Source organism: Peromyscus leucopus, chromosome 8b (assembly GCF_004664715.2).
Source record: "Peromyscus leucopus breed LL Stock chromosome 8b, UCI_PerLeu_2.1, whole genome shotgun sequence".
Taxonomy (NCBI): Eukaryota; Metazoa; Chordata; class Mammalia; order Rodentia; family Cricetidae; genus Peromyscus; species Peromyscus leucopus.
Window position 1 is genome coordinate 94,906,539 of NC_051086.1, and position 11,254 is coordinate 94,917,792.

The 11,254-nt window shown below is 51.7% G+C and overlaps 1 non-coding gene across 1 annotated transcript; it reads left to right on the forward strand.

Moving 5' to 3' along the window:
* The first annotated feature begins 6,125 nt into the window (after nt 1-6,125).
* Nucleotides 6,126-6,286, forward strand: LOC114692999. Its single transcript, XR_003734489.1, has one exon. It is a non-coding gene; the product is annotated as a U1 spliceosomal RNA (small nuclear RNA).
* Nucleotides 6,287-11,254: the final 4,968 nt, after the last annotated feature.

An 11,254-nucleotide genomic window follows, 5' to 3' on the forward strand; every position in this document is an offset into this window, starting at 1 on the left:
GCTGGCCGCCAGAGTAGATATTCCTGCCCTCCGGGAGCTTCCCTTTGAAGTCATTACTCTCAAGGTTCCTAGACACCTTTGGGGTACGCCGCCGAGGTACCACAGCTTCACCCAAGCCCCACCATCTGATTTCTCAAAGACCTAGCTCCACCTCCAGCCTCAAGGCGTGCCTACAGATTTAACGCGAGTTGAGAGATCGCTACCTTGGGAGGCCCTTGCAGACAGAATCGTGCCTGACTTTCTGGGCATGCACACAAACACAATAGCTCTCACAACCTCACAACGAGGGATTAAAGTCCCCGAAATTGGGTCTGGGGTTTGGGGGAGGGCGACCCAAGACTCACCACCACCTCCCCAGACTGGTATAGGCCCAAAGACGAGATCTGATCCCCCCCTTTTTTTTCTTTACAAGGGGGACACGGCGCCCGCAGAGGACCAAAGGTCAAATACCCCCTCAGCGGGAGGTTGGGTGGCCGAGGGGAGACGGCAGCCCTGGGGGCTTCATCCACACTTCAAAGACCTCTGGGCCGGGAACGCTTCCTGGGGGGGAGGGGCAGAGGGCTCGCCGAGGAGAAGGCGGGCTGGGGGATTGAGGCTGGAGGGGGGCCGCTCCCCCTTCGGCGCACTGCCCCCCTGGCCGACTCTTCCGCCGGGTCCGCCTCCTTTTCACTAGCACCTGTTCAACCGGAACATCAAGGGGCCCGGGCCCGCAGCTCCCCCCTCCGCGTCTCTTTAGTACCTTTCATCCCGGAAGGGGGGGTGTGAATCCCCGCCCAGGAGGGGGGAGCGGGGCGGGGGAGAACTTGTCCTTGACCTGGTCTGTGGCGTCAGGGATTTACTCCCTTAATCCTGGCGAGGCGGGAGTTTTGGGGAGGTCTGTAAAGCTCAGCCCCCGACTCTGCGGCTCGCTCTTGGGCCCTGGGAATCCCGGAGGCTGCCAGGACGAAGAGACCGTCTAGAGAAGTGGACGTGAGGTAGTCTTTATCCTGTGGCTTCCGAATCAGGACACGTCGAGGGCCGAGATCTCGGCTAGAACTGCTTTTTACTCAGATGGTGAACTTCGCTCATACGAAAAGTTAAGTAAGACTCAGGAGAAACCTTACTTGAAGTTTCTAGCGAACTGCTTCTACTGCTAAGAACAGAACTGCAGGAAAAACGCGAAAATGCCTGCCCTACCTTTCCAACAGTTTCCAAGTATCGGAGTATTGACCTCCGGAACCCCTACTGTCTAAAGTGCTCACGGTTCCGGGTTTCGCCGGACGAGGGTCACGTTACGACCCCTTGGTCCCTGTAACTAGGAATTGGTGACTTGGGGACAGGGAACGGAATACCTGTCTTGAGTCAAGCCAGGGTCCAACATGTCCCCAAAGCTTTTAGGATGGACATTTGACGCATGTTTAGCGATTTAGGAACGTACTTTCCTTTAATTCTCTCCACGATCATTTAAGGTGGGTGGAAACGTCCTCCGTCTTATGGATGGAGTGACGGCGACACGGGTTAAATAACTTGCTCAAAGGCGCATAGCTCGAAAGCTAGAGCCAAGATTTGAACCCAGTCTTGTCTAATGCTAAGACTAGGGCTCTGCTACCGTGTCTTCAGCCTGTGGGGGGCTGAGCTGCCCGCCTCTTCCCCTCTGAACATGGGGAACCCGCTGCAAGCTTCGCTGGGTTCGCAGCCGGTACCGGGGGGCGGAGCCGTCAGGCTCACTCTCCAGCTTCCAACCTTTTTCTGAGCGCCCACTTTGTGCATATCCATAAAAACCAAGCAGGAGCGGGTCTCGACCAACAAGTGGTTCAAGTTCTTGGTGCTCTCCAAGAGTAGGACTTGTCACTGATTTGAGGTGTCACGCATATTCTGGCCGCACAGCTTTCAACTCTTGGGCTCCGCCGGTCTCTCCATAAGTGGAGCGTTACCCTAAGGCGTGGATCGGGAATACTTTCCTCAAGACCAAATAACACACAGTAGGCGCTCAGTCCCTGCGGTTCCTCTCTCCACCCCCTCCGCCCCCCGGCAAGGCGCGCCAGTGCAGGCAGCGCGTCCCACTCCCGCCTCCCGCACCTCCGCCCGCCTTGCACGTCCCGCCGCAAAGGGACTGGGGCAGAGAGGGCGAAACAGAAAATTATTTCCGCCCTCTCGGCCCGCCCGCCCCGCCCGCCCCGCCCCGCCCGTCCCCGGAGCCAGAAGGGGATTGTGGGCCGCCTTGGCCGCCGCCGGAGCCGAGCGGGGCGGAAGCGCGCGCCGTGCTGCTGCTCGGGCCCGACCGCGCCAGCCCCCGCACCTCCCGGCCCAGGCTGCGGGCTGCGGTCGGGGCGGTCCCGGGCCCAGGCGCCTGCCGCGGGGCGCGCTTCCGCGAAGTCTGGCTCGCTGGTTCCCGGAACGGAGCGGGGGAGGCAGAAGAGTGTGGCGGTTTCGGGTTTTGCCCGGCGTTTGCTTTCGTCGGTCCCCGGGGCCGGGGGGCGGGGGGGGGAGGTACGACCTCTCTGGGCTAGTAGACAGACCTGGGCTGGAGGAACGGACTGCGCGGGTGCCCGCGGGCGGGCTTGCTTTCCCTTTACGCCTCTTTTGCGAACTGTTTTCAGCCCCCAAAGCAAAGCTGCTGACCTTGGGGGCCGCTTGGAGAGGTTAAGTGCCTTTCCCCGGAGGTAGCCCAGCCAGTGAGTACGAGGTTTCTAGTGATCGGGTGGACCGACCTGTCATGGGGTAGAGAGAGGGAAGGCGGGCGGGAAGGGTGCGTTCCATTTGGTCTCGGGTGCCAGCCCTGACATTAACTGGCTGTGTGCCTGGTTAGAATACCGTATAGCTGGGACCTTCGGTTTCTCCGAAATAGGCTGTACCAGCCCAAGGATCGAAAGGGGGGCAAGGAAAGGTGATTTCCCACCAAAGGTTATGACTGCCCATGACCTGTCTGGTGGGGGAAGGGAGATGAGCCAGCAGGTTCCGTCCTAAATCACAAGCGCTGTGCTCGATACTCAGAGGCCCATCTGAAGAGGAACCGTGGGAGTTGGGGGCTTTCCCAGGCCTTAGGCTGTCAGAGTCATCGCTGTTGCAATGGCCCTGAACACGTGCTTTTCACACATTTTCACAGGAAGACACAGCACTGAGGGCTCATATGCAAATAGCTTTAGTTTGCCACACTGTAAAATGGAGATAACTAGATCCTCCTCTCCAGCCTGCGTTCCTAGCAGGTGCTTTAAGAACCGAGCGAGCCCCAGTCCTACCCGTGGCCACATCAGGGCAGGCGCGACTTCCTCTAGGGAGTTAGGGTGGGTAGGAAGAGGGAAAGTGCGTGGGGTAAGAGTCATCAGCTTCAGAGCTTCTTGGAATCTAGTCCCAGCCTCCCTTCTTAGCCCTTAGTGTCGCCTCGGCACAGCAGTGAGTGATGACCGGCTGACAATTGGTTGGGTGCTTTCATCTTGGAAGTCCCCTTGGACTGTTGGAAGGGAACTTTCCAGCCTGAGGATGACTTGATGACTGGTATGTTTTCCCAGGTTCCTCTCTGCTGCCAGTCCTTCCTAAAGTCTCACGTGCATCCCTCTTACTGTTTCAGTCAGGACAGAGGTTGAGAAAGCTCAGCAAATATTTCAGTGAATCCTGAGCTGGCGGAGAGAGCTATGCCGGTAACACCTGGGCTGGTGGGTATGACAGCAGCAATACAGAGAAATCATTCAAGATAGTCGGGCAATGGGGGTGCTGTGAACAGTTCCCAAACTGAGGTGTCTATGATGTCAGCGAAGGTCAGTGGGTGAGGGTTCCGAGGCAGGTGGGGGCAGCAGAAATGCCAGGCCAGAAGCCAGCATGCTCAGAGACAGGAGCCCCCAAACCAGTGTGTTGAAGCTGTGTGTTTTTTTTACAGCAAGTGTAGCCAGAGAAGGGACAGGAGGAATTGGTCATAAGGCAACAAACAGATGAAGGGGCCTTTGGTGTCCAGTCAGCACGTCTGGGTTTAAGACTAAGGGTTAAAGACAACACTCAGGGTTCATATGCAAATAGATGCAAATAGTTTCGGTTTGCCAAACTGTAAAATGGAGGTAATTAGGTCCCCCTTCTAATTGTGCAGTCAAGGACTAGAACCCAGGGCCCCTGGCCTTCTAGGTAAGATGTGGTTGACCATGTATGCTCACTCTGCTTCCCTCAGATACTGCTTAGGGTTGGGTGGAGACTAGAAGTTGGGAGGTAATTGGGACAGTAATTCTCAATCTTAAAGTCCACGTGAACTCACAGGGTTTTGTTTTTTTAATATTCAAATGTAGATTTTGGTTTTGTTTTTCTGGACAGGCTTTTTTGTGTAGCCTTGTCTGTCTTGAAACTATCTCTATAGACCAGGTTGGCCTTGAACTAACAGAGATCTGCCTGCCTCTGTCTCCTGAGTGCTGGGATTAAAAGCATGTGCCACCACTGTCCAGCCTCAAATGTAGATTTTTTTTTAAAAGATTGATTTATTTTGTGTGTATGAGTGCCCTATTTGCATGTATGCCTGCATGACAGAAGAGGGCACCAGACAGAAGAGGGCATCCCATCCCACTATAGATGGTTGTCAGCCACCATGTGGTTGCTGGGAATTGAACTCAGAACCTCTGAAGAAGCAGCCAGTGCTCTTAACCACTGAGCCATCTTTCCATCCTCTCAAATGCAGGTTTGTATTTTGTTTTGTGTTGTTTTTTTGTTTGGTTTTTCAAGACAGGGTTTCTTTGTGTAGTTTTGGTGCCTGTCCTGGATCTCACTATGTAGACCAGGCTGGCCTCGAACTCACAGAGATCCACCTGGCTCTGAATTATTTTTTAGGTAGGTGGTAGTGATCCCAGCACTCAGGAGGCAGAGGCAGGAGGATCTCTTTGGGTTCCAGGCCAGCCTGGTCTACAGAGTGAGTTCCAGGACAGGCACCAAAACTACACAGAGAAACCCTGTCTCGAAAAACCAAAAATGAAAAAAAAAAATTATTTTTTTAGTTTTCTGAGACAGGGCTTTTGCTAGCTCAGGCTGGCCTCAAACTCACAGCAATCGCCCTTGCCCCAGTTTCCAAAATGCTAGGATTATAGGCCTGTACCACCAAGCCCAGCCTGAGATCTAGCAGGTTCAATATGCCCCTAGGTGGTGTGTGGCTGAACACAGGGGGTGTACTTGAATAGTGCACGGGCTGGAGTCGGGTGGGCAGGCGAGTAGGAGTCCAGATGTGTGGTGAGTGCTCAGTGGACTGCAGCAGAGCAGGGGAAGGAGACCGGGCTGGATGGAGAGAAGGTCAAGCGGGGAGCAGGGTGACAGAGCCACAGAGCCGTGGACATCCCACTCTGGGTGTCTGTGGTGTGGGAGGTGACAGCTCCCAAGAGACACTCAGCTGTTCCAGTCTGACTCTATAGAAGACCTAAGCTGGAAAGACCCCAGGTTGGGTGGCCGAGCAGGCTGTTACCAGAGGCAGAGGAGTTCGTGTCACAGAAGATAGGCACTTAGGACGAAGGTGGTCACGGCCATCAGGAAGCAGGAGGAAGGATTCTAGAAGGAACAAGCCTGGTGACCTCAGGCTGGAAAATTCCAGGCCCTGACGCTAGAGGCTGACAGATTGAATCTGTATAGGCTAGGCTAGGTAGTGCACACTTGTGGTAGTGCACACCACAGCACTGGGGTAGTGCACACTTGTAACCACAGCACTGGGGAGGCTAAGGCAGGAGGATCACTGTGAGTTACGAGTTCAAGGCCACCCTGGGCTAGAGTGAGACCCTGCCTCAGAAACACCAGAGAGAGAGAGAGAAGGAATTAGTGGAGACTGCTACTAAGTGGGTAGGAAATTGGAAAGCAAAGATCTTCAAGTCAGGGATAGCACAAAGAGATACAAGCGGATGTTAAGAGTCCAGGCCCACAGGCCTATAACCCAGCAACTTGAACAGTAGAGGTAGAAAATTCAAGATATGGGTTGGGGATTTAGCTCAGTGGTAGAGCATTTGCCTAGAAAGTGCAAGGCCCTGGGTTTGGTCCTCAGCTAAAAAAAAAAAAAAAAAAAAAAAATTCAAGATCACCTGAGCACCTTCGTGCCTCAGGATCCACAAGAGGTGATATATACTTACATTCCCAGCACTGGCAACTTCTAGATAGCCAGGGCTACATGGTAAACTCTGTCTCAAATAATAATACTAATACAACTGGCAGAGGAGATACTGTGATCGTGAAGACAGTGTACCCAGGGTGAATCTTACCTAGTGCACTCCAGGTGTGCTGACAGCTGTGATTTCCCCAGATGTGGGAGACTTGACTCCGTAATTCACGGATTGGGGGACAACCATGGTCACACTCTCCCGTATTTGAAAGGAAAAGGTGAAGAGAGGGCTGGAGAATGATACCTGGTATAATGAGCTAGAGGAGGTGCAGAGATGGTGTGAGGTCAGCTGTGACCTGACGGTAACGGGTGAGGGGGGGTTAATCTCGGCACGTGCACGGGTCAGTATGAGCCCTGCCTTGTGTAGAGGTACAGATGTCTCTGCTGCAGCTCCTGGCTCTTGTCCTTTGCCCTTCATTGACTGGGCTCCTCAGCCCCAAGGTCCTGTTGGACCTAAGTACTTGACTCAATGAGTGAATGAACATCTGTGGGAGGGAGAAAAGATCTACATGAGGGGAGGGGTGGAGAGGGAATTCATGGCATGAAATTAACTGCATTCTTTTTCAGGGGGTGGGTTTCCCTTTGCAGCCCTGGCTGTCCTGGAACTCCTCTGGGAACCAGGCTGACCTACCTGGAACTCAGAGATCCACCTGCCTCTGTTTCCCAAGTGCTGAGATTAAAGGCATGCGCCACCATGCCAGGCTGTGGCGATAGAATTGAAAGGAGATAATTAGCTGGGCAGCAGTGGCGCACGTCTTTAATCCCAGCGCTTGGGAGGCAGAGGCAGGCAGATCTCGGTGAGTTCAGGCCAGCCTGGTCTACAGAGTGAGTTCCAGGACAGCCAGAGCTACACAGAGAAACCCTGTCTCAACAAACCCACAGACAAGCCTTCACGGTAATTCATGACCTAGAGGGAGACTGGGAGATGGAGCTCAGAGGAAGTGTGGTAGTGGTTGGAAGGCTTAGAGAGTTCAACTTCTCAATGGAAAAGAGGAAGTCAAATACGGGAATGAAAGACTCTTTAAACTGGGCAGTGGTGACACAAGTCTTTAATCCCAGCAGTCACTCGGGAGGCTGTGGTGGTATTGTGTTCCCCAAAATGTTGTGTACTCTAATAAATTTATCTGGGGTCAGAGAACAGACACCACTAGATACAAAGGCTAGAAAATGGGGCACTCACACCTTTAATCCTAGCATTCCAGAGATAGAAATCCCTCTGGATCTCTGTGAGTTCAAGGCCACATTGGAAATAGCCAAACCAAGGGCCTTGCACTTGCTAGGCAAATGCTCTACCACTGAGCTAAATCCCCAACCCATATCTTGAATTTCTACCTCTCCAGAAGCCAGCCTTTAATCCCAGGGAGTGGTTAGAAAGCAGAAAGATATAAGGATGAGAACCAGAAACTAGAAGTTTTTGCTGGTTAAGCATTTGGGTGGTTAAGCATTCAGGCTTTTGAGCAGTAATTCAGCTGAGACCATTCCAGATGAGGACTCAGAGGCCTCCAGTCTGAGGAGACAAGACCAGCTGAGGATCCGGCGAGGTGAGATAGCTGTGGCTTGTTCTGTCTCTCTGATCTACAGCATGGACCCAATAACTCGCCTCGGGTTTGATTTTATTAATAAGAACTTTTAAGATTCCTGCTACAGGAGGCAGAGGGAGGAGGCAGAGGCAGGCTCATCTCTGTGAGTTCAAGGTCAGCTGGTCTACAGAGTGAGTTCCAAGACAGACTCCAAAGCTACACCAAGAAACCCTGTCTGGAGGGAAAAAAAAAGACTTTGGCTTAGTAGCATGGGGTGTGTGTGTGTGTGTGTGTGTGTGTGTAAATGTAAAGACCAAAAGTCAATCTTGTGTCCTTACCTCGAGTTATCCTCCAGACAAGGTCCGTGTGTGTGTGTGTGTGTGTGTGTGTGTGTGTGTGTGTGTGTGTGTGTGACTTGTTTTGTATGTATGTGAGTACCAGAATGCCACAGGGCAAGCATATTGGGGGCAAAGAACAACGGAAGGGAGTCAGAGTTCTCCTACCAAGTGGGTTCTAGGGATCAGACTCGGGTAGTCAGGCTTACACAGCCAGCCTGACACGGCCTAGCACTCACTACTAGAGAGCACTCTGTCCAGCCAGAGAGCCTCAGGGATCTACCTGTCTCAGTCTCCCCAGCCAGCGCCTGCCTCCGGACCCAGCTTTGTTGTTTGAAGATCTTTTTTTTTGTAAAGACTTAGTTAGCTGTGAGTGTGTCCTGTGCATACGCGTTTGAGTACCTGAGGAGTTGTGACCTGCCTGATGTGGGTACCAGGAACTAAACTTGTACTCCTCTCCTGGAAGAGTGCCCAGTGCTCTTAACTCCTGAGCCGATCTCTCCAGCCTCTCCCTGCCTTTTTTTAAAAAATATGGGTTCTGGGGATCATATCAAACTCTGGTCTTCATGCTTGGCTGGCATCACTTTATCAGCTCGCTCTCCTCAGTGAAAACATTTTCTTTTATAAAGTTGTCTGCTTTTTTGAGACAGGGTCTTCTGTGTAGACCTGGCTATCTTGAAGCCCTAAATGTAGAGTACACTGGCTTGAACTTGCTGCCATCCTCCTGCCTCTGTCTCCTGAATTCTGTCTGGGATTGTAGGTAGCAATTGCTGTGCCTAGCTCTCCACTTCTTTGTTTGTTTGTTTGTTTGTTTGTTTCAAGACAGGGTCTCTCTGTGTAGCCCTGGCTGTCCTGGAACTCACTCTCATAGACCAGGCTGGCCTCGAACTCAGAGATCTTCCTGCCTCTGCCTCCTGAGTGCTGGGACTAAAGGCGTGCACCACCACCACCACCACCACCACCACCACCACCACCACCACCACCACCACCACCACCACCCAGCATAGCTCTCCACTTTTTAATATCAAATTAATATGGTGCATTTTACATGTACTAGAACATACTTTATTTTGCAGTGGTAAGGACCAAACCCAGAGCCTCTTACACTAGATTGGTTCTCTACCACTGAGTCTCATGCTCATTCCCTTGAAATTCACTGATTTAAATTTTATTTATTTATTTGTTTGTGTTCTGCTGAAGACTGGACCCAAGACCTTGACACACTAGGCAGGAGCTCTGCCACCGAGCCACACTTCCCATGTCCCAGAAATGGATATACAGTACATTTTGAGCAGTACAGGTATTGGGCACGGTGATGTAGGCCTGTCATCACAGAACTCGGGGTAGAAGCAAGAGGCCGCACAAGTTCATGGCCATCAAAAGCTACTCAGCCAGGTGCTGCTAAAAAACCAAATCAACAGCTGGTCGGTGGTGGCGCACGCCTTTAATCCCAGCACTCGAGAGGCAGAGCCAGGCGGATCTCTGTGAGTTTGAGGCCAGCCTGGTCTCCAAAGCGAGTTCCAAGAAAGGCGCAAAGCTACATTGAGAAACCTTGTCTCAAAAAACCAAAAAAAAAAAAAAAAAAAAAAAAGCCAGACGTAGCTATAACTAGTATAGAGTTCTAACAATGGGCTGAGGAAGGGAGATTCCAACGGATAAAGGCAGTCTGGGCTTTGCAGTGAGTTCTAGGTCAGCCAGGGATACCGAGTGAGAGCTTGCCTCCAACAAAAAAAAACAGCTTGCTGGTGCATCTCCATAATCCATCATTTGAGAGGTAGAAGCAGGAGAATCAGGAGTTCCAGGCTGCATGAGATTCTGTCTTAAAAAAAAAAAAAAAAAAAATGAGCTGGTTAGGTGGCTCAGTGGGTAAAGGCACTTGCTGCCAGCCTGAGGACCGAGTTTAATCTCCAGAACCCACATGATAGAAAGAAAGAAAGAACCAACTCCCACAAGTTACCTTGACCACCAAGTGCACCCATACACGTGTACATGATCAGTAAATGTAATAAACATAGAATGGGCTGGAGAGATGGCTCAGCGGTTAAGAGTACTTACTGCCCTTAGGGGACCTGCCTTTGGTTCCCAGCACCCACATCGTGACTCACCACCATCTGTAGTGCCATTTCCAGGGGGTCTGATCCCCAAAATTCATTTTAGTTTATGTGTATGTGTGTGTTTGCGTGAATGTATGCCATATGTGATATGAACACAAAATCCCTGTCATATTTGGAAGGAGGCCTTAGTCTTACAGGGGCCTGAAAGGACTGATGTAACCCGCTACCCCAACCTTTCTGCTGGGTCTCTTCTACTTCGTCTTCACAGGACCACAGCCTGGCTGGCGTCCTGGATGTTTCTCAACGTGTTCCTGCCCCCAGAGATCATCCTGGACTCTATTTGACATTGTGCCCAAGCCTGATATGGTGGCGCTTACACTCCCAGCACTTGGGAGGCTGAGGCAGGAGAATTGCAAGTTTCAGGCCAGCCTGGGTTATTGTGGAAACCCTCTCTAAGGTTTTGGTTTTTGTTTGAGACGGGATCTCATGTAGCCAAGGCTGGCTTTGGATTCACTTTGTAGCTGAAGATGACCAGATTTCTTCTGACCCTTCAGTGTCCACCTTCTCAATGCTAGAATTACAGGCATGTTCCACCATGCTTGGTTTTATGCAGTGCTGGGTACTGAACCCAAGACTTCCTGTATGCTAGGCAAGCACTGTACCAACTGAACTACATCCTCCGCCCATAAAAACAATGAAAACTATACCACACTCCTGTGCTCCCATTTCCCTTAACTCCACTGTTTATGTATTTATGACTAGTCCCATCCTTTCCTTCCTGTGTGAGTGCCGGCAGGAGAGGATCTTGGGAGATGGTGGCTGTGTCATCAACTCCAGACTGCCTGGCAGGTACTAGATTATCAGTAAATGTTTAGAGAGGACTGGAAGATGGAATGCCCAGGCTCTGTCTTCCTGCCCTGGGCAGCCTGGAGGTGAGCATGTGGCCCAGGCTGTCCAGGCTTTCATGCCTTCATGTTGGGCTCAGGTGGCTGCTTCTGTGTGACTTTGCTGGTAGCTCCATTCAGCAGGTGACATCCTTGGGCCTGTCCCTGCTGAGACCCCAGTGTGCTTTCGGCTTCCTCGCCCCCAAGCTCTGGCTCCAAGTGATTCTTCTCAGTTCTCTGTGCTTAGAAATATGTCTTCAGTGACTTTTAAATCTCCCTTTCCTCTGTAAAGACTTTATTATGTGCATGAGTGTTTTACACACATATATCTAAATGCACCACATGCATGCCTGGTACCTGCAGAGGCCAGAAGACA